This window comes from Lepus europaeus, chromosome 8 (genome assembly GCF_033115175.1).
Source record: "Lepus europaeus isolate LE1 chromosome 8, mLepTim1.pri, whole genome shotgun sequence".
NCBI lineage: Eukaryota > Metazoa > Chordata > Mammalia > Lagomorpha > Leporidae > Lepus > Lepus europaeus.
In genome coordinates, this window is record NC_084834.1 from 56,857,755 (window position 1) to 56,878,966 (window position 21,212).

Genomic DNA, 21,212 nt, shown 5'->3' on the forward strand with positions numbered 1-21,212 from the left:
TTTTTTTTTGACAGGCAGAGTGGATAGTGAGAGAGAGAGAGACAGAGAGAAAGGTCTTCCTTTTTGCCGTTGGTTCACCCTCCAATGGCCGCTGCGGACTGCGCATCACCCTGATCCGAAGCTTGGAGCCAGGTGCTTCTCCTGGTCTCCCATGCGGATGCAGGGCCCAAGCACTTGGGCCATCCTCCACTGCCTTCCCGGGCCACAGCAGAGAGCTGGCCTGGAAGAGGGGCAACCGGGACAGAATCCGGCACCCCAACCGGGACTAGAACCTGGTGTGCCGGCGCCACAAGGCAGAGGATTAGCCTATTGAGCCATGGCGCCGGCCCCAAAGGTATTTCTTATTTGAATTGTCACTATGATAGTTGTCAAATAATGATTTCTTAAAGGATTCATCTTATTTATTTGAAAGACAGAGTGACAGAAAGAGAGAGAGAGGTGTGTGTGTGTGTGTGGGGGGGGGTTACACAGAGAGAGATACCTTCCATCCGCTAGTTTACTCCTCAAATGGCTGACAACATCCAAATCTAGGCCAGGTGAAGCCAGGAACCTGGAATCCTATCCTGGTCTCCCATGTTTGTACTTTGGCTATCTTCCGCTGCTTTCCCAGGTGCATTAGCAGGGAGATGGGTTGGAAGTAGAGGAGCTGGGACTTGAGCCAGAGCACTGATATGGGATACAGGTGGTGCAGGCAGCAGCTTAACCTGTGGCACTGCAACACTGACCCCAAATAGTGATTTTCTAATAATTTAACCTACATTTGTTGACAGGCATTCCAATGTAAAGAAAAGCTTTATCTGGGGCCGGCACAGTGGCGCAGTAGGTTAATCCTCTGCCTGCGGTGCCGGCATCCCATATGGGCTCAGGGTTCTAGTCCCAGTTGCTCTTCTTCCAGTCCAGCTCTCTGCTGTGGCCTGGGAGTGCAGTGGAGGATGGCCTGAGTGCTTGGGCCCCTGCACCCGCATGGGAGACCAGGAAGAAACACCTGGCTCCTGGCTTTGGATCTGCATAGCTCCGGCTGTAGCGGCCATCTGGGGAGTGAACCAATGGAAGGAAGACCTTTCTCTCTGTCTCTCTCTCACTGTCTATAACTCTACCTGTCAAATAAATGAAAAAAAAAAAAAGAATAGAAAAAAAGAAAAGCTTTTTCTTAGCCCTTTTTACATTTATTTTCAAGTCTTCTTATCAGTATAGAATGATGATTCCTATTTTAAGTAACGAATTACAAGACATTCTTTTTTCTTTTCTTTTCTTTTTTTTTTTTTTTGACAGGCAGAGTGGACAGTGAGAGAGAGAGAGACAGAGAGAAAGGTCTTCCTTTACCGTTGGTTCACCCTCCAATGGCCGCTGTGGACGGCATGCTGCGGCCAGCGCACCGCGCTGATCCGAAGCCAGGAGCCAGGTGCTTCCTCCTGTGCCGGCACCGCAAGGTGGAGGATTAGCCTATTGAGCCGCGGTGCCGGCCCACAAGACATTCTTATCATTACTAAGTTTGATTTTATATGTGCTCCTTATTTAATCAGTTCTTTGAGTACTTCTTGATTTTGGACACAAAAATAAACTCCAGGATTTTCACATCCATATAAACATGATGAAAGAAAAGAATTTAATGAATTATTGCTTTCATAAAATCAACTTACGGGGCTGACACTGTGGCCTACCAGGTAAAGCCATTGCCTGCAGTGACAGCATCCCATATGGGCACCAGTTCAAGTCCCAGTTGCTCCACTTCTGATCCAGCTCTCTGCTATGGCCTGGGAAAGGAATAGAAGATGGCCCAAGTCCTTGGGCCCCTGCACCCATGTGGGAGACCTGGAAGAAGCTCCTGGTTCCTGGCTTTGGATTGGCATAACTCAGGCTATTGCTGCCAACTGGGAAGTGAACCAGCAGATGGAAGACCTCTCTCTCTCCCTCCCCCCTTCTCTCTCTCCCTCTCTCTCCCTCTCTCTCTCTTTCTCTCTCTCTCTCTTTGCCTCTCCTTCTCTCTCTGTGTAACTCTGCCTTTCAAGAAAATAAATAAATCTTTTTAAAAAATCAACTTGCTTATTACAACTTAATGTTCTCATCTTTGATGGCATAGTCCTGAAAGTTTGACCTCACTGATAGGGTGTAAGATACTTTTTGTTAGATACCTTAGGTTGGTTTTGTTAAAGGTAGTACAAACTATGCTGAATCGAATCACAAGCAGTTATTTTTCATTGTAATTCTATGCATTTAAAAATAACTGCTTCAGAAAAGCTCCTACAGATCATACATAAGGAAAACTGTTTGAATTTTTTACATAAGTGCACAACAAGGATCTCAGCTTAAAAGAAGCTGTTGAAGAGGAAATAATTGTGCCTACTTTGGCTGTATCTATAGTAAAACTAGAACAATGCAGAGATTAGTATGACTTCTGTGTAAGGATGAAATGCAGATTTGTGAAGCATTCCGTGTTTTTTAAAAAAAGGTAATGAAATCATTTTTATTAGAAGTTTTAAGATAAGTAAAGCAAAACAGATGAACTGTAATTATTTACATGAGCAGCACACGTTCTCTGCACTTCTGTCTCAACCTTAAGAAAAAGTTGAGCAACATGAGGAAATATTTTCTACCTGAACTGAATGCACAGTGCCCTCTAGCGGTTCCATTAAATCAGTGCACTATTTCCAACCGCAAATAAACTTAAGGAGGCTCTAAAGAGACAGAGACAGCACCTGTAACCTCACTGTGCAGTCTGGCTTCTCTGTGCACACAGTCCTCCTGGGCACAGCCACAAGAGGTTTGGCTCAGGTATGCAGCATCAGTATGGTGACCTGGCACATCACAAAAATAGAGAGGAAATAAACAGTGATTCAGCCAAGAATGCAAATTGAGGGTAATAACACAGTCCATGTTTATAAGAACTATCTCCTAATCCTCTGGGTTTTCATTTCAGACATGGAAAATCAATTTTTATACACTTAGTTCAATGATTAAACCACACAGCCTTGGATAAAACTTTTAGAAATATTCATTCTTGCCTGAGGACCTTGCTACTTTAAAATTTTTTCAGGTAAACTCTTGCCTTCTATCACCTTCTCAAGCTTCAAGTGCTAATCTTTCTAATTATTAAAAATAATTAGATAACAGGAGTTAATCATCCAAAACACACATACACAGAATAGTTCCTTTTTTAAAAAATTAATTTTAGTTTTTGAAAGGCAGAGTTACAGAGACAGGTCAAGATAACCAGAGAGGTCTTCTTGCCGCTGGTTCACTCCCCAAATGGCTGGGCCAAGCCAAAGCCAGGAGTCAGGAGCTTCATCTGGTCTCCCACGTGGGTGCAAGGATGCAAGGACTTGGACCATTTTCTCCTGCTTTCTCAGGCCATTAGCAGGGAACTCGATCAGAGTGGAGCAGCTGGGACTCGAACCAGTACCCATATGGGATGCTGCGTGGTGGGAGGTGGCTTAACCCATTACACCACAATTCCAGCCCCAGAATAATTTATTTATCAAGTAATGTGTTTCACCCAAAATTAGTCAAAAACGTCTTTAAGAGCCCTAATCATGGCCGACGCCGTAGCTCAATAGGCTAGTCCTCTGCCTGCGGTGCCGGCACCCCCGGTTCTAGTCCCAGTCGGGGCGCCGGATTCTGTCCCGGTTGTTCCTCTTCCAGTCCAGTTCTCTGCTGTGGCCCGGGAAGGCAGTGGAGGATGGCCCAAGTGCTTGGGCCCTGCACCTGCATGGGAGACCAGGAGAAGCACCTGGCTCCTGGCTTCAGATCAGCGTGGTACACTGACCGAAGCAGCCACTGGTGAGTGAACCAACGGAAAAAGGAAGACCTTTCTCTCTGTCTCTCTCTCTCTCTCACTATCCACTCTGCTTGTCAAAAAAAAAAAAAAAAAAAAAAACCCTAATCATTATAACAAGGGACTAAATCCTGTTGCTTGATTAGAGTCTTCCGGACAATGCGATAATTCTGGTTCACCACAGACTATGATTTCTGGTCTTTGAACATCTTGAAGCATTTCCATTCTAAATGTTTCCTTGTCTCAGATTTGAAAATGTGCTTTGCTCTCCAGAATCTTTCCTTTAAAAGACCTGGCTTATGACACAAGATCAGAGCGGAAAATGTGACTCGGGCAGCAGACCCAGCGGGCTGTTGGTAGTGGGCGAGTCTATGGAAGGAGGCAGAACCCCAGCATCCTAAATTCTCCCTTGTTTTGCCATCATATTCCCTGGTGCGCCTTCTATATCTTTTCTATTGAAATACCTTCAAGCGATTTCCAAGATGGTGGCTATCTGATTTGTCCGTCGAGTGTAATTATTTTCTTCAGCTTGTCATTCTTAATGAAGGAACCATGCCATGTAACCATAAAAACTAAGTCTATTGATCTGGGATTGCACATTCACCAAGTGTCACTAACACCAGCTAGCGATTCAGTGATCTTAAAGTGTTGATTTCTGGTAATGTTAACATACAGTTTGCAAAAAGTTAAAAACACAACTCCCATACAAACATACAATGAACATAGATTCAAGATTTTATCCAAAGTAATTATTATAGCTCACTTCTTTTCTTTTGTGAATTAATGAGGTATCCAGAAAGACAAGAAAGCCTATTCAAACAGAATTTGAAGAGCTGAGTATTTATAGGCAGTTTAATATCAGAATGTTAGAATAAGTTTGTAGTAGATAGGAAACAGTCCTAAAAGGCAATAAACTATAACTGTTAATTTTTTTAATTTATTTATTTGTTTGTTTTCTGGCAAACAAGTGTCCATCCTCTAATCAATGCATAGAACTCAAATAAGTAAATAATCCTTGGATGAGATTGTTAAACAGTGGCAATCAGGGGCCGGAATAGTGGGTTAGGCTGATGCCTGCAGCACCAGCATACCACATGGGCGCTGGTTCGAGTCCCAACTGTTCCGCTTCTGATCTAGTTCCATGGGAGACTGGGGAGAAGCTCCTGGTTCCTGGTTTGGGTCTGGCTCAGCCCTGGTCATTGTGTGGCCATGTAGGCAGTGAACCAGTAGATGGAAGTTCTCTCTCTCCCTTTTCCTCTCCCTCTCTCTTTCTCTGTAAGTCAGCTTTTAAAATAAATAACTAAATATTTTAAAACAACAAGACAACAGAAACAATGGCATTCATGGTTCATCCTCTGTGTAATTTTTTGATGGTCTTTGTACTATACATTCTTGAGTAGTTAGTAACAGTGCTGAGGGCTCCAAATATCCCTGAAAACCATCCTTTCCCTGTCCTCTCAGGTTGCTTGCTGGAGTACTAGACAGAATGTTACTTCCCAATGTGATTCTAGGAGAAAAAAAAAAAAAGCTTACAATCATTTGCACCTTAAGGGAAACATTTAAAAAGTCTCATTATTCAAGCTGGCTTAGCGTGTGATCCTATTGGTAAAATCCAATTCATACAGCAATCACTGTTCTTTACTCTGTTGATTTATTCTTCTGAGTGAAAAGCAGGAATTGGGCAGCTAACAGTAGAGGAGATTTGTGTTTACATAAGTTGAAAATAAGCTGAGAGGGTCCAGTGCTGTGGCGCACTAGGTTAATCCTCTGCCTGTGGCGCCAGCATCCCATATGGGCACCAGTTCTAGTTCCGGTTGCTCCTCTTCCAGTCCAGCTCTCTGCTGTGGCCTGGGAGTGCAGTGGAGGATGGCCCAAGTGCCTGGGCCCTGCACCCGCATGGGAGACCAGGAAAAAGCACCTGGCTTGCAGCCATTTGGGGAGTGAACCAATGGAAGGAAGACCTTTCTCTCTCTCTCTCTCTCTCTCTCTCTGTCTATAACTCTACCTGTCAAATAAATAAGCTGAGAATAAGCCAAGAGCTCCACCAGTATTGCTGAATTTCCTTTCATTCTGTCCCACTCATCTTGAACTCTTAGTCTGAAAATATTGCCTCTATGATCATCTGTTCACTTATAATTTAGCAAGGAGGCCGCCTCAAATAAGATTTTAGTAGTAGTGTTTAATTCAAAGAGTCATTTCTAAATTTTTATAATTTCACTGTGAAGGGAAAGAAAGGAGGGAAAAGAAAGAAGAAATTAAAGTCAACTCTTAGATAAAGAAAGCCATGGTATGATTTTTATCTTAAAGTGGTCACTTATTGCAGTAACCAAAGTTGTGTCTGTGCTTATTGGCTGATTTTTTTTGTTGGTCAAGAACTTGATTGAAATAAAAAAAAAAATGTTGTCTTCAGAAAAAGACAATACACACATGGTATGCTATTTTGTATTTGATTCGAGATGACTCACATGCTCCTGGATCCTGTCTAGGGACGCTGGTCACTCACAATAAGGAGCCACATGAAAGACAATGAGTACCTGATCCCTGTCTCTTATCTCCCAAGCCTCTCCTAACAGTTGACTTTATAAGTCAGCCATGTTCCTGTTGGAAGAACCAATAGGTTGTTTTCTTTAGAACCAGAGCACAAATGCCTATCAAATTGAAAACCTAAAACAGATTATTGAGAAGCAATACAGTCGTCCATGGTCCTGCTGTACTAACAACTCCTGAAGTCACTAACATGGTAGAGTAGCAAAAATTGTAGACTTCGGAGTGGATCCTGACTCTGTCCCTCATAAATTAACTGACCCTTGAGAATGTACTTACCCTCACTGGGTGTCAAGTTTCCTATCTGGGAAATAGAAGTGATGAAGGCACAGGCCTCAGGGTAAAGAGCATTGGAACCATAAATCTTTTCTAATCCTTGAGTAGAATCAGAGAATAGATCCCAAGGTGAGGGTAATGTGTACCAGTGAAATGAATGCATGGATTGTGTAGGATTTGTCCTCTTTGTGTTTAAAAGTCTTGTAGGATGATCTTTTTTTTTTTATTCAACTGTGAGGTCATGGTGTTATATTAAAAATGTAATTACATTGGATGCAATTATTTAGTGATTGAAAGAGAAATCAGGGTTTATCAACTTTAATTACTTCTTTCGATTGTCAGGAATCTGAACTTTGTAGAAAATAAAGAAGCCTTGATAAATTCTACTTTCTTTTGTAAAGTAAATCTAAGGCAAATTGAAATTCATAAAACATAATGAATTTTACCAATTCAAAACAGAAGGTAAAATATTTTTACTTGCTTAAGTCTTGCAATTAAGTAAAGAATAATCTAAAAGAGTAGCTAAGAATGTTATAAAACTCGAATGGATGACATAGTTGTCATTTATTTAAAGCAAGGCTAAATTTTTTTATTATCTTTCGAACTAAATTGAAAATTTTTGCACTTTTTATTTTACTTTTCATCAACATACCAAATTTATGCCTGCAACTTTCCAAACTCATCTGTTAGAATGGTCAGTAACTATGTCTAGCTCTCACAATAATAGTATCAATTACTCAGTATCTACAGCATACTTAGCTCTGAGCTAAGCATTGTGCATGTATTATCACTAATCCCACTGACAGCCTTATGATATTACTTTTCTCTTTCTAGAAGCCAGGCCAATAGGCTTTACAGATATTAAGAGATTTACACTAGGCCCTACTGTTATGTTCACACATACGCTTCTTTCATAGGTGCCACATATAAGTTCTGAGACACATTAATCATTGTGACAATGACAATGGCCACGAAATGGAGATCAGGAAAGAAAGTGAGCCCAAATCCTAAAGTATAATCCGTGGAGCTCCACCACTTCCTTGTCCTGTGGATTCCCAGCTGAGTTCCCAAGTGCTGCAGCCCTGTGAGTGCTATGGTGGTCCCTACCGAGACTCACTCTCTCCATGGACAGCTCCTGGGATGGCCATAGTGGTCCCTACTGAGACTCACTCTCTCCATGGACAGCTCCTGGGATGGCCATCACAGGTGGTCCATTCTGAGACTCACTCTCTCCATGGGTAGTTCCAGATCTCCAGTCACCATCACCTAGTACTATTCTTTGCTATTACTTCTCTTTCTGCAGTGACCAAAGTCACTGATGCTGTCTGTGGTAATTACACCGAGCTTCACTCTGTACCAAATGCAGGAGCCCACAACCCCCATAATGTCTCTTCCCTCTTGGGTTGCACCTCAGGGGGATGCCTGCTGAACCATTCTCCTAATGGCACAGAGGGAGCAGTTCTGAGGTTAAACATCACCACTCATCCAAATGAAAAGGAAAGAGTAACTCTTGACCTCTATACACATTCCCCACTGAAGTTAAAATAGAGAATCATCACTGTATGTGATTATTGCTGTGCAAAGTCAGTACCTTGTAATAACGGATACTCAGTGAGTTATTGTGAAAGGAAGAACACATTCATTCATAATTCAGGTAAAGAAGAACAAGACAGCCAGGAGAGCAGTAGCAATAGAGATCAAGTGCCGGTTCTGAAATTGCTGCTATTAGTGTTCCTTGCTTAAAGCTTTATGCTACAGTTTCATCAGTCTTATGGGTTTGAGGGGTTTTGCATACATTTTAGAAACACATGTAATTTAATCGTTAGGTGTTTTGAGTTAAAACTCATCATGGAGCCACATTTATTTATTTATTTTAGAGGAGAAAGCACATTTTCTTTTCTTTTTTTTTAAAGATCGTATTTATTTATTCGAGAGGTAGAGTTACAGACAGTGAGAGGGAGATACAGAGAGAGAGGTCTTCCGTCGGTTCACTTCCCAGATGGCTGCAATGGCTGGAGCTGCACCGATCCAAAGCCAGGAGCCAGGTGCTTCAGTGCAGGGGCCCAAGCACTGGGCTATCTTCTACTGCCTTCCCAGGCCATAGCAGAGAGCTGGATTGGAAGAGGAGCAACCGGGACTAGAACCGGTGTCCTTATGGAAAGTCAGTGCCGTAGGTGGAGGATTAACCCACTGCGCCATGAAGCTGGCCCCATTTTCTTTTCTTTTTAAGATTTATTTATTTATTTGGAAGAGTTACAGAGAGAGAGAGAGGTCCTGCATCCACTGGTTCACTCCTCAAATGGCCACAATGGCCGGAGGTGAGTCGATCCAAAGCCAGGAGCCAGGAGCTTCCTCCAGGTCTCTCATGTGGGTGCAGGGGCCCAAGCAAGTGAAATTATAAAAATTTAGAAATGACTCTGAACTAAACACTACTACTAAAATCTTATTTGAGGTGGCCTCTTTGCTAAATTATAAGTCAACAGATGATTATAGAGGCAATATTTTTAGACTAACAGTTCAAGATGAGGGGGACAGAATAAAAAGAAATTCAGCAATATTGGCTTGTCATGGTTATCCAGCTGTGAAAATCTCTAATGTTGTCTGTTTTTCACTTTGTGCCAGTAAGTGCTTTTATGGTATGGCCTAAAAGAAAACAAACTGTGGTCAGAGTTTGGGAGATTCTAGGGAGGGATTCCTGCATGAACAACACCTCCATGTTACTCATAAAGTCGCTGTATCCTGGAATGATTTTCATTGCCTTTGTAACTGTAACTCTCCCATCCTCCTGGACAGATGTGAAAGCATGGAGCTGGACAATGAAATCCGGGACCTGATTGAGAGAAGTGCTCCTGATCCAAAAGGGGTCACCCCAGAGGCCACGCCTCATCACAGAAACCCATGTTCTCCCAAGGTAAGGAAACCCGGTCTGTGTATTTTGTGTGATACGTGCTGCAGCCATCTGTTCACCAAGAACTTACGGGGACAGTCCCCACATCATTTACAGTCATTCATGTACTTCCTTGACGACGGAGAGGATCAAGTGAAGCAGAATAAAACTCCTCTCAACAGTCACTTCCTGTTGCCAAAGAAAGCCTTTGGCAGAAGGCGCTTTCCAGTCTGCTGTGGCAGGCAGCTGTGGCCACAAAGGCCATAGGAAAAAAAAAAAAAAAATGCTCCACGCAGTGACAACTCTGTTTCAGACAGGGTGACCGAATTGAAGCAAATCCATTTAAATTGGGTTACCCAATCCAGCACAACTCATGTCCATGATTTTTTGGAGTCATTGTTTCTGTTTTGTTTGGAAAAAAAAAAAAAAGCTTTACTGATTAAAGGAGTTGTTTGAATTTCCTCTTGTTTCAGGTATTTGCCTATGGTGGTTTTATGTAAGCAAATAAAATTCAAGGGGAAGCTTGAGGTAGAAATTTTGTGGATTCAAATTACCTTTTCTTTTTTCAGTTTAATAATACACTGTGGATACTCCCGTACCTCTGTCTGTCATTCATGTAGTGAATAATAAGCATTGTGTGCCTTCATAGACCTTTAGATACTTATCCTGTCTAAAAACTCATTTCTTCCTTAAAATGCTGTTATGTTTTATTTTTTTCTTTAAACTTACAAATCAACATCTGCTAATGGCTAGGACTGCAAAGGCTTATTTCTCTCCTTTCCTCCCTCTCCTCTCACCCCAAACCCCATGGTATCTACCTCTAACTCACAATTGGAATTCTTTACTCCATCAAATGTGTGTTTTCTTCAGTGAGCTTCCTATCCAATGCCACAAAGAAATTTCATGGTGATAATTTTATTCCTTCTAGTATCCTTATGCTCATAGTCTCTGGTTATCTCCTGGGTCTTATTTGCTCATGACTGAACTTCCTCACAAGTCTGTTCACTCAGTCTTGAGAATCCTTCCTGACATGAAAAAAGCATACTTACTTATACATACTTATCACCATCCTTTTGGTATTAATCAGTTTTGTTACTTTGGGAACTTCACTGAAACGTGTCTTCCTCTAAGACACTCCTTCTCCTATCACCTCATTTGTGAAGGGTAAGAGGTAAGGAAAGTTGGAAACACATAGAATGGTCATTGGAAACAGAAGAGATAAATAAAACTAAAATGAGTTGCTGAGTAGTAGTGAGGGCCACATTTGAAATCACCCCTTATGACAAGACCACTTGCTGAACAATGATGTGCTTATGGGACACAGCAACCAAGATTTTCCCTAAGCCATCACACCACTAATAAACTCTACTTTGATCAATTGAATAATCACTTTGCATCTTATTTTTCCTTTGTCCACTCATTTGCATCTGATGCTATCCCCTAATTCATCTTTCTTAAAATGTCTTTCTCAACTGACATCTATAATTTTAACTCCTGAAATCCCCACACACATACATATCATTTTTTCCTCTGGTCTCTCCTTCTCACTCACCCTTACTGGCTTTGCTTATATCACCTGCTGTGTTACATTAGTTTTGCTGACAAATCTGTCTATAGCCCTTGACTTATTTTTTTAAAGATGTATTTCTTTATTTGAAAGTCAGAGTTATACAGAGAGAGAAGGAGAGGTAGAGAGAGAGATAGAAAGAGAAAGAGAGGAGAGAAGTCTTCCATCCTCTGGTTCACTCCCCAACTGGCCACAGCAGCCAGAGCTGCACAGATCCGAAGCCAGGAGCCAGGAGCTTCCTCCAGGTCTCCCACGCGGGTGCAAGGGCACAAGGACTTGAGCCATCTTCTACTGATTTCTGAGGCCATAGCAGAGAGCTGGATCAGAAGTGGAGCAGCTGGGACTCAAACTGGCATCCATATGGGATGCTGGCACTGCAGGCAGCGGCTTTACCTGCTACACCACAGTGTCGGCCCCATATAGCTCTTGACTTATGAAACTACATGATATGTGTCAGTGACTGCAAACACGTGTACTTGTTAAACATGGAATTCTTTTTTTTTCTTACGTGTTCTTTAGTTTCCCTCAATATTTACAAAACTGAAGTCATTACCTTTTCTGCTACATCTGCGTGTCCTCACATTTTTTATGCCACTTAATAGATCACTGTTCAACCAGTCACTCAGCTGGGTGCACTCCAGCATTCCACCAGCACCACATGCTGCACAATCCTAGGGGCCAGCATTCACAGAGCAGTGCTGTCTTTCTTTTAGCTTGCAACTTCCCTAAGGATCTACCTTCAAAACATCTTTGGATTTTTTTCCTTTTTCTTTTATTCTACCAATATCAATCTTACTAATTACAAGTGCTTTAAACTTAAAAGTAGGTCCTTTTTACCTCTATCACAAAATCCAAATGTCTTTGCATGATATATAAATCCTACTTCAATCTTGCCTTTGCCAACATTTAGAACAAAAGTTTAGAAGGAAGATCTAATATTTCTTGGGCATCTACCACAACAGATACTGGAGTAAACATTGCATACACATGTTTTGAAAATTGTATTTATATGAGAGGTCAAGACAGACAGAATGGCTGGCGCCACGGCTCAATAGGCTAATCCTCTGCCTGTGGTGCCGGAACATTGGGTTCTAGTCCCGGTTGGGGTCCCAGATTCTGTCCCAGTTGCTCATCTTCCAATTCAGCTCTCTGCTGTGGCCTGGGAAGCCAGTGGAGGATGGCCCAAGTGCTTGGGCCCTGCACTCACATGGAAGACCAAGAGAAGCACCTGGCTCCTGGCTTCAGATCAGCGCGGTTCGCCGGCCACAGAGCGCTGGCCGCAGTAGCCATTGCAGGGTGAACCAACGGTAAAGGAAGACCTTTCTCTCTGTCTCTCTCACTGTTCACTCTGCCTGTCGAAAAAATAAATCAATCAATAAATAAAGACAGAATGAGACCAGGGAGGGACAGACAGACAGAGACTGAAGAGCTACTTTCCACTGGTTCATTCTCAAATGCCCACGCAGTTGGACTGGGCCAGTCCAAAGAGGGGATCCCACAACTCAGTTTGGGTCTCACGTGAGTGTCAGGAGCCCATTACTTGAGCCATCATCACTGCTTCCCAGAATCTGCATCAACAGGAAGCAGGATGGAGGAGCTGAACCAAATATCAAGTTCAAGCATTTTATCTAGGCTGGCCGCTCGTCCTTCCATTCTGTATAATTTCTATAAAAAACACTTAAATATGGCTATCTTTATCCTCATTTTCCAGATGGGGACATTAAGGTTCCTAGAAATTTTAAGACATTGCATACAGTTGTAAAGTGCTAATCGCAGGGCAAGAAGCCTCACTGTGCATATTTTTCTTACAATGTCATGTTGTCATCTGCATATTCTACCGCTTCTCAAAATGCAGCCTGTGTTCTTTGCCCACACCATGAAGTTTTATGTACTGCATTGTTCACATGCTGTTTACGCATTTTGGAAACGCTTGCCTCCTTGCCCTTGGATGAACACTCTTTTGTGTCGATTCAAACCATTCATGGTGTCTTTACCCACCCTCTGTGGTCCTGCACAGCATTACTCAAGCCCTTCTCGCTTTTCTCCAAATATTTACGTCTTTTTCTTTTGTCCCTGTAGTTTTGTAGTCATCTATGTGTACCCATGTTTTCTCTACTAGCCATGAACTTTTCAAGGATGAAACATAAGGATCACAAAGGTACATTTGCAACTTGTCCCTAGAATCCCTCACAAATAGCTCTCAGAATCTGCAGAGGAATAGTGAATGTGTCCTCATAAACCCAATCTCTCAGTTCCTATATGGGAGCCATCATATGGTCTTGCTATTCTAACCTCCTACAGTTATTCGCTGCTGATGGTTTTCTGATGCTCACCTATCACTGTGCTTTCAGTTGTCTGCGATAACATTCTCAGGAGCACTGTTGGATAGCTCTCACTGTGCCAAGTGTGTCCAATGTGGGATGTGCTTTCTTGAGCCCCAAATGCAAGTAAACACTATTGCTCTTGCCACCAAAGTGGCAAGACACCTCTTACCCAAGTTTTACTGCACAAACCCCAGTGCAATCTTGCACTTCCATAGACTGTCAGAGAAATGTGTCACATGTCTTTAAGTTTTCTATTGTTTGGGGTTTACTTGCTGTCTATTGAATGCTTGCTCTGACTAGCACTTGGCAAAACATTTCTATACATTAGTTATTTAATGTGCAGCCCTTTACAGATGGGGAAACTGAGGTCAAGTGCAGCTATACAACTAATACAGCTAATAGGATTTGGATCTAAATTTAAAACAGGCTAGAATCATTGCCTTACACTTCCTGTATGTAATGCCCCTCCCTTGGGTATGATTGAGAACTTGGCTAGAGCTCAAGCTGGTGTCAGGAATGATGGCTCTGATAACGGCATCATTCCTCAGCTCTCTCACCTCTGTGTCTACTGAGATGCTCAGATCAATCACTGTGGCTTCACTCTCTCCCCGGGGGGATCCACTCCCAGAAGAGTCCCTGTCAGTCTTTGTTCTTCATCTTAGCAGACCTCTGGCGTATCCTCCATAATCGTCTTCTGAAGATGTCTTCAAATATTTCATTCCTTGAGCAAACAGCCCTTGGTTTCCAGTTGGACTGTCTACTGAATTACTATTTGCACAATCACACTCTGTGGATGAAAATCCTACATTCAGAACAAAACAAGAACCTTTATATTGTTTCTGAGATATTGATAGAACCAAAAGTACATACAATAAAATTTCATTTGGGTAAGACAAATGTGAGCCAGTGACAAAGGGTCTGGGCAGGGATTCTTTTGTTTTCATTTTGAATGAAGTCAGCCTAATAATAAGGTTAACTCTTTCCAAGAGCAGGAAATTGATTTCTTTATGATCTTATGAGATGGCAAGAATGTAGCTGAATAAGAGATAGGCGATTTAATGCAAGGCTTTATACATATGTCAGGTTCCTTTTTGCTCAACTACTGTTGTGAAGAATAAGGAAACAAGGAGGAGTATTACAAGAGAAATGAATGGGTTGTCTCACTGCTTTGAGGAAATGGGAAAACATGAGGAACTCCGTTAATTAATTTATGTTTCACATGATCTTGCACACTTGGCCTTATGGGAACTTCAGGCATTTTGTAGTGTGCCTGCATTTTGACTGTGGCCTGTCATGTGAGGTCAAATGTGGCATCATGTCGGTACTAAAAAATTGTGAATTTTTGAGCATTTGTGATTTTGGATATTTAAATTAGGGATGCTCACCCTATACTGGCTTCTTTGAATTTATTTAATTTGAAATTAACTAACTTTAGCAGTCGTGGCTATAAAATATTTTGAGCTTTCTTTTTTTGGGGGGGGGGTTAGAAAAAAAATTGCATTATTGTGTAAGGGTCTGTTTAACTTCCATTAGGAAATATTTAAGTAGCCAGCTAGAAAAGCCTTGCCTGCAAATTCTCAGACAATGAGAAGGCCTCTCTTTGCCCAGCTACTATGCTTGGTGGCACTTGAAATCTCTGCTAAGAACCTGGGTAAAGTCACTTAAAGGAACCATGCATCTTTCTGTTATCTGTAAAGTCTGGCTATTGGTTTTTAGTCTGGTTGTAAAAGTATTATAGAACCTCAAAATTAGACAGACAAGTGGATAAAAAGCCCAGGTTGTGTTTCCAAAACAAAACCTTAGAATTTGCTTGCTTCCATGGCTAATCTGACATACTTCCCCTTCCATTCATTGTAAAGATTTTTAAAGGCTTCTACTGAACATGGATATTTGATATGTATCCAGATGTGATTTTTCTCTGTATGCCCAACATGAACTCTATTGTATAATGAAAAATACCATGGTACATTGCAGAAAAACAGGCATGGGTCTATAAAATAAGGGAGACAAAATCTCCCCTAATTTTTGAGAGACATCCATTTGTTGGACAGAAACTTCTCTGCAAGACGAGAGATGTCAGGAAAAGGGGGGTCTAAACTGAGGCTCCTGCTGCTGTTAAGAGGTTATTTTGAAGATGCTTTCTTTCATACCCAGAGGTAGCCTGTTCCATTGCTGGGAGAATTTGCCCCCAATTTCCACAAGAGGGCGTATTAGAAAACTGATAGAAGAGGTGGGCATTTGGCACAGCATTTAAGTACGCCTCGCCTGTCAGAGTGTCTGATTTGAGTCCAGCTTCTCCCCTTCTGATCCACCCATGTGCAAGATCCATACTGAATTCCAGACTCTCAGCTTCAGCCTGGCCCAGCCCCAACTGCTGAGAACAATTAGGGAGCAAACTTGCAGAATGAAGATCTCTCTATCTCTCTGTGCCTTTTAGAGAAAGAGAGAGAGAGAGAGGAGCAGGAAGAGGTAGCTTGCCTTTTGGAATATATGAGCATAGGCAGAAGAGGATTCCCTTCGCCTCAGGGAAAGCAGCATTCCTGACAGCACAGGTACCTGGGATGCAAGGGTGGCGACACAGTGCCAGAAAGAGGGAAGAAGGAAGAGACAGAGACTAAGTTCAGGGTGGCATATGTGTGGAAATTATAAAGTTGATAGAAAGACTGTAAAGCACCTAGGACCTTGAGAAGAGAAGAAAGAGAATTCAAAATCTCAATGTTTCTACTCAACAGACACTTGTCTGTTCCTTACCTTGAGAATTATTGCTCTGCTTTTGTCTTCTCTCAGACTCGTAGGACTTCGGAAAGAAAATCTGAAGAAAGTTTGGATGTATCTCCTTATGTATGCAAGAAGAACAGTCTGAATATTTGTAAACCTGTGACAATGTTAAGGAAGCATAGTATTTTGCTTGGGAAGTGCCGTAAATAACATGTCTATAAGAGTGGTTCTGTAAATGTCTTATGTTCTTGACCTGTTTAATTTTGTGACATGAGGTGGACCCCTTAAAGGGACTTCCAAATCTGAGCTGGGTTTTAGAATCTAGCGCCCCAGTAAGCTTTTTTTTTTTTTTTCTCAAGTAAGTCTTCTCTTTTCTAGTCTTTTTGAAAACATTTTTTAATGATTGTGGAAAAGGGACTAGCAAAATAATAACTGTCAGCTGTCATGGAAGAATGCTTCTATGATTCTAATATGCACCTTGTAAACAAAATGTATTGTAGTACTCTTTTTACTTTAGTCTGTACTTGTGGGGAGTAAAGTGTGGCCTACGATGAATATAAATATCTTTGTTAAAAACTTTTAAAATTTTTAAAAATTTATTTGAAAGGTAGAGAGACAGAGACGAGATCTCCAACCCACTGGTTCACTTTCCAAATGCCCACAACAATCAGGGCATTGCCAGGCTGAGGCCAAGACCCTGAAACTCAGTCTGGGTCTCCCACATGGGTTGTAGGGACACAAGCACTTGATCTGTCACTTGTTACCTACCAGCGTGCACATTGGTAGAAAGCTGGAATCGGGAGCAGAACCAGGACTCAAACCCAGGTGCTCCAACATGGCATGCCAGCATTCCAAGGAATGTCTTAACCACTGCACAAATGCCACCCCCACGCATATCTTCTTCTTTCAGATTCTGGAATACAATTAATGAAAAATGAAAGAAATTATTCTTTTTGTTTTCACTGAGGAAAACATTTTACTTTTTATGCTGCTTTTGAAATAAATTTGTGTTTAAAGATGAGTTAGCAGATATTTGTGTATTGGAAGATTTTCTTATGAGTCCAAGTCAAAGAAACATACCTGATATGTACTCGTTTTATCTCCCATGTTTTGTCCTCACTATAGGCTTCTGATGTCCTGATATCATCTTCATATGTATGTTCTCTACCAACTTTTATCATTTTAACTTTTGTTATTTAAAAATAGTATCTAAGTCTATGGAGATAATGCTGAACTATTTTCAAGGATTTATTTATTTGAAAGGTAGGGGGAGAGAGAGAGAGAGAGAGAGAGAGAGCGGCTTCCACTTGCTCATTTCTTCCTCAATTGGCTGCAGCAGCTAGGGTTGGAACAGGCAGAAGTCAAGAGCCAGGAACTCCATCTGGTTTCTGATGTGGGTGGCAGAGATTAATCTTCCAGAGAAGAGAAACTGTTTTTTAAAACTTCAAACATAGGATTATAATATTTGAAGACTAAATTTCTCTTCTCTCCTCTCCTCCCTTCCCCACCCCTTCCTCTCCCTTTCCCTCCTCTCCCCTCCCCTCCCCTCCCTTCCCCTATCCTCCTCTCCTCTCCTCTCCTCTCCTCTCCTCTCCTCAGTTTTTGGTGGTAGAAATTAATCTCCAGGCAAGCTCTGATTAAATCTCTGAGATTTTGTTTGGCTATTACCTCAGAAGTCAAGTAGTTCATATTTAGCTTTCAAGAAATCTCAATTTCCATGAAATTTTCCTAATGGTTCTGAATTCAAACAATTAAGCAATGTTTTATCTAGTAATTTTTAGGTGTGATATTTACATCGCTCACACAGGTAAAAGTTTCTTTGAGGGGGAATAAACTGGGGACTAAATGAGTTCTGGTACGGGTTCCTATAATTCTTTTCTTATTTTCCCCAGTTGAGGAAAATTAATTTAGTCTTTCCTCCAGGGCAGATGGCAGAGAGGTAAGGATAGGCTTTACTAACTCTTCATCTACCCTCTTTTCTATCGGTTGCTCACAAGAAAGTTATCCTGCATTAATGCAGACTTTTCCTCTAACATTTTATTAGAAATTTTCAAACACCCAACAATGATGCAAGTATTTTATGGTACACACCATATGCACAGCACCCAGATTCTGACATTAACATTGTACTCTATGTACATCTGTTCATCCATTCACACCTTTTTTTACTTTTACTTTTTAAGGCATTTCAAATAAATTACACAAAGAAAAATTCACCTTTTCTAAATTGAAAAGATTTGTTCTCACAATTCAAAACTTTTGTGTTTTAGGTGTCTCAAGAGTTTGAAAGAGTCTATTTTTGTCATTCAAAGGCTGATTAGGAGCTGATTTTTACTTTTTATTCTCTGACAAACAGCCTTGAAGACAAATATCTCTTATTGAGCAAAAAAAGGACCACTCCATAAAACAAGGAGCATGGTGTGTTTGGGAAAGTCATCACTACTGTCATTACTACTTAAGATGGTAATTTGGGCTGGTGTCATGGTGCAGTGGATTAAGCTGCTGCCTAAAATATAGGATATATATTATAAATACAAATATATTAGAGGGAGTGCCATGTAATATAGAGTGTCTATATTAGAGTGCCAGCTCATGTCCTGGCTGCTCCCCTTCCAATCTAGCTCTCTGATAATGCACCTGGGAAATAAGGAAGATGGCCCAAGTACGTAAGCCCCAGCCATCCACATGGAAGACCCAGATAGAGTGCCAGACCCCTGGCTTTGGCATAGTCCATTTCTGATCCTTGCAGTCATTTGGGGAGTAAACCAGTGGATGGAAGATCTCTTTCTGTTTGTCTCTCCCTGTCTCTCTGCCTTTCAAATAAATGAAATACATCTATAAAAAAGAACAAAAAATATAGCAATTTATCTCATATGATGTTATAATATATAATGTTATAGCATTATCAAAGACAGAAGTTTTGCCTTTAAAACTTCCCCCATAGTGTAGGTAATTTTTAAATTGTTTCTTTTTGATTTTTTAAAATTCTTTTAATGAACTTTTTATTTTTTATTTTAATTTTATTTAGTTTTTAACAGATTCATTGTGACTTGTAGATGCAATTCTAAGAATATGATATTCCCTTAATCCCTCCCTCCTTTTCCTACCCTCGCTCTAGCCTTCTTTTCTTCTCTCTTTCTTCTTTTTTTTAATTTTTGAGATGGATTTTAAATTTACATTTTAAATTTACATTTCACTAAAAAGGCTTTATACTTCACTGAATAAGAATTTTAACAAGTAAAAAGCAAAAAAAAACCAAACAAACAAACAAAAAAAACAAAACCCTAGTTTAATGGGAATATAGACAATGGCTATAAACAATAATTGAATGGAAAAAATGACCATCTCACCCTTATACAGTAATTTTTAAATTAACCAGAAATCATTAAAACTATAGTAGTATAATGTTCTTAACCATTGGTTTGAAAACAAAGTTTTACAAAACTATATTTGCAACACTACTGATTACCAACAGACCTTTTTTTCTTTCTTTCTTCCTTTTTTTTTTTTTTTTTTGGTTGTTTGCTTTTTAAATTTTAGCTCCACATATAAGGGAGAACATGCAGTATTTGTCTTTCTGGATCTGGCTTATCTCACACAACGTGATGTCACCAGTGGTCGAATTTTGTGCTTTTTGTAGCTGAATAATATTCCACTGTGTGTTTATACCACATTCTCTTTTTCCACTCTTCTATTGATGGACAACTTTGTTGATTCCAAATTTTGGCTATTGTGAACAGTATTGCTATAAACTTGGTGGTGCAGCTATCTCTTAACTACATTATATTCAAGTCTCTGCATCTATTGAGATGACCATATGGTTTTTGTTTTTCACTCTATTTATGTGATTTATGACATTTATTGATTTGTAAATATTGAATGGTGTCCTGCATTAGAAGTAAATATGAACACACACAACACTGCCAAATTCACTTACAGAGCAGGTAGAATCATCATTTTGAAATCTTTATCAGTCATTTCATAGAAAATAGTTGGTCAAACCCCAGTTAGCTCTTCAAGCTGAAGGAAAAGTCAATGGGTATCTGTGGAATTCCTTCTCAGCTAAAACTGTGAGCTACAGAGCAAGCAGCAGTTTCTTCTTGTCTTTTGATGTGTAAGATGGCACCTCACAGCTGGCACTGCGTGGCTAGCTGCGGCATTGTCTCTGTCCTCTCTTTTCTTCTCCCATGGAGACTCCATTTTTTTTTTTTCTCTTCTTAACCCAAAATTTCCATCAGCCAAACTGCCGGAAATGTTCCTTTGTTCTTTTCATATCCCAGAGCAACTTAAGTTAGTGTGGCTATACCCTATTCAGCCACCTTGGGTCTCCTACATTGTTTATTTTTAAAATAGTAACCAAGATTAAGAGGAAAACTTTATTTTTAAGAAATTTCTTTCTTTTTTATACTTTTTATACTTTCTATCTTTTTGTTTATAAATATCTTTATTAATAAAGAGAACAGATTTCATGTGTTTCAGAGGTACATTTCTAAGATGATAACCATATTCTCCTCCCTCTCTCTTCCTCAATTCCCTTCCTTCTTTTCTTTTTTTTTAAATTTTTGCAAAAACATAAATTGAATCCACTTTGCAATCATAGACCTACTGCACCACTAACCATAACAATCAACAAGTGAAAAGTAGAAAGACCACAATTCCACAGGAGTATAAACAAGAGCTATTTGAAAGACAGAGACAGACAGACAGCTCCCCTTCTCTGGTTCATTTCCCAAACTCCTGCAACTGCTAAAGCTGGGCCAGACTGAGGCCGGGAGCTGAAAACTCAGTTCAGGTCTCCCATGTATGTGGCAGGGACTCAGCCGCTTGAATCACCACCTGCTGCTTTGCAGAGTGCACATTAATGGGAAGCTAGAGTGAGGAGTGGAACCAGGACTAGAACCCAGGCATTCCAGTGTGGAATATGAGGGTCCCAAGTGGTGTCTTAACCTCTAGGCCAATCACCCACCCCTAAGGAAAAATGTTTAAAGGGAATTTTTTATGGAGGTAACATAATCTTGATTCCTTAGCCAAAAAATAGTAATGGATAAAATATTCAGCTAGAAAATGGATAGGGGCTGGTATGGCACAGCCAGTTAAGTTGCTGCCTTGCTGGCATTCCATGTG

General features: G+C 40.7%; 1 pseudogene; it reads left to right on the top strand.

Moving 5' to 3' along the window:
- The first annotated feature begins 2,340 nt into the window (after nt 1-2,340).
- On the top strand, nt 2,341-2,440 carry LOC133766111 (U6 spliceosomal RNA; annotated as a pseudogene).
- Nucleotides 2,441-21,212: the final 18,772 nt, after the last annotated feature.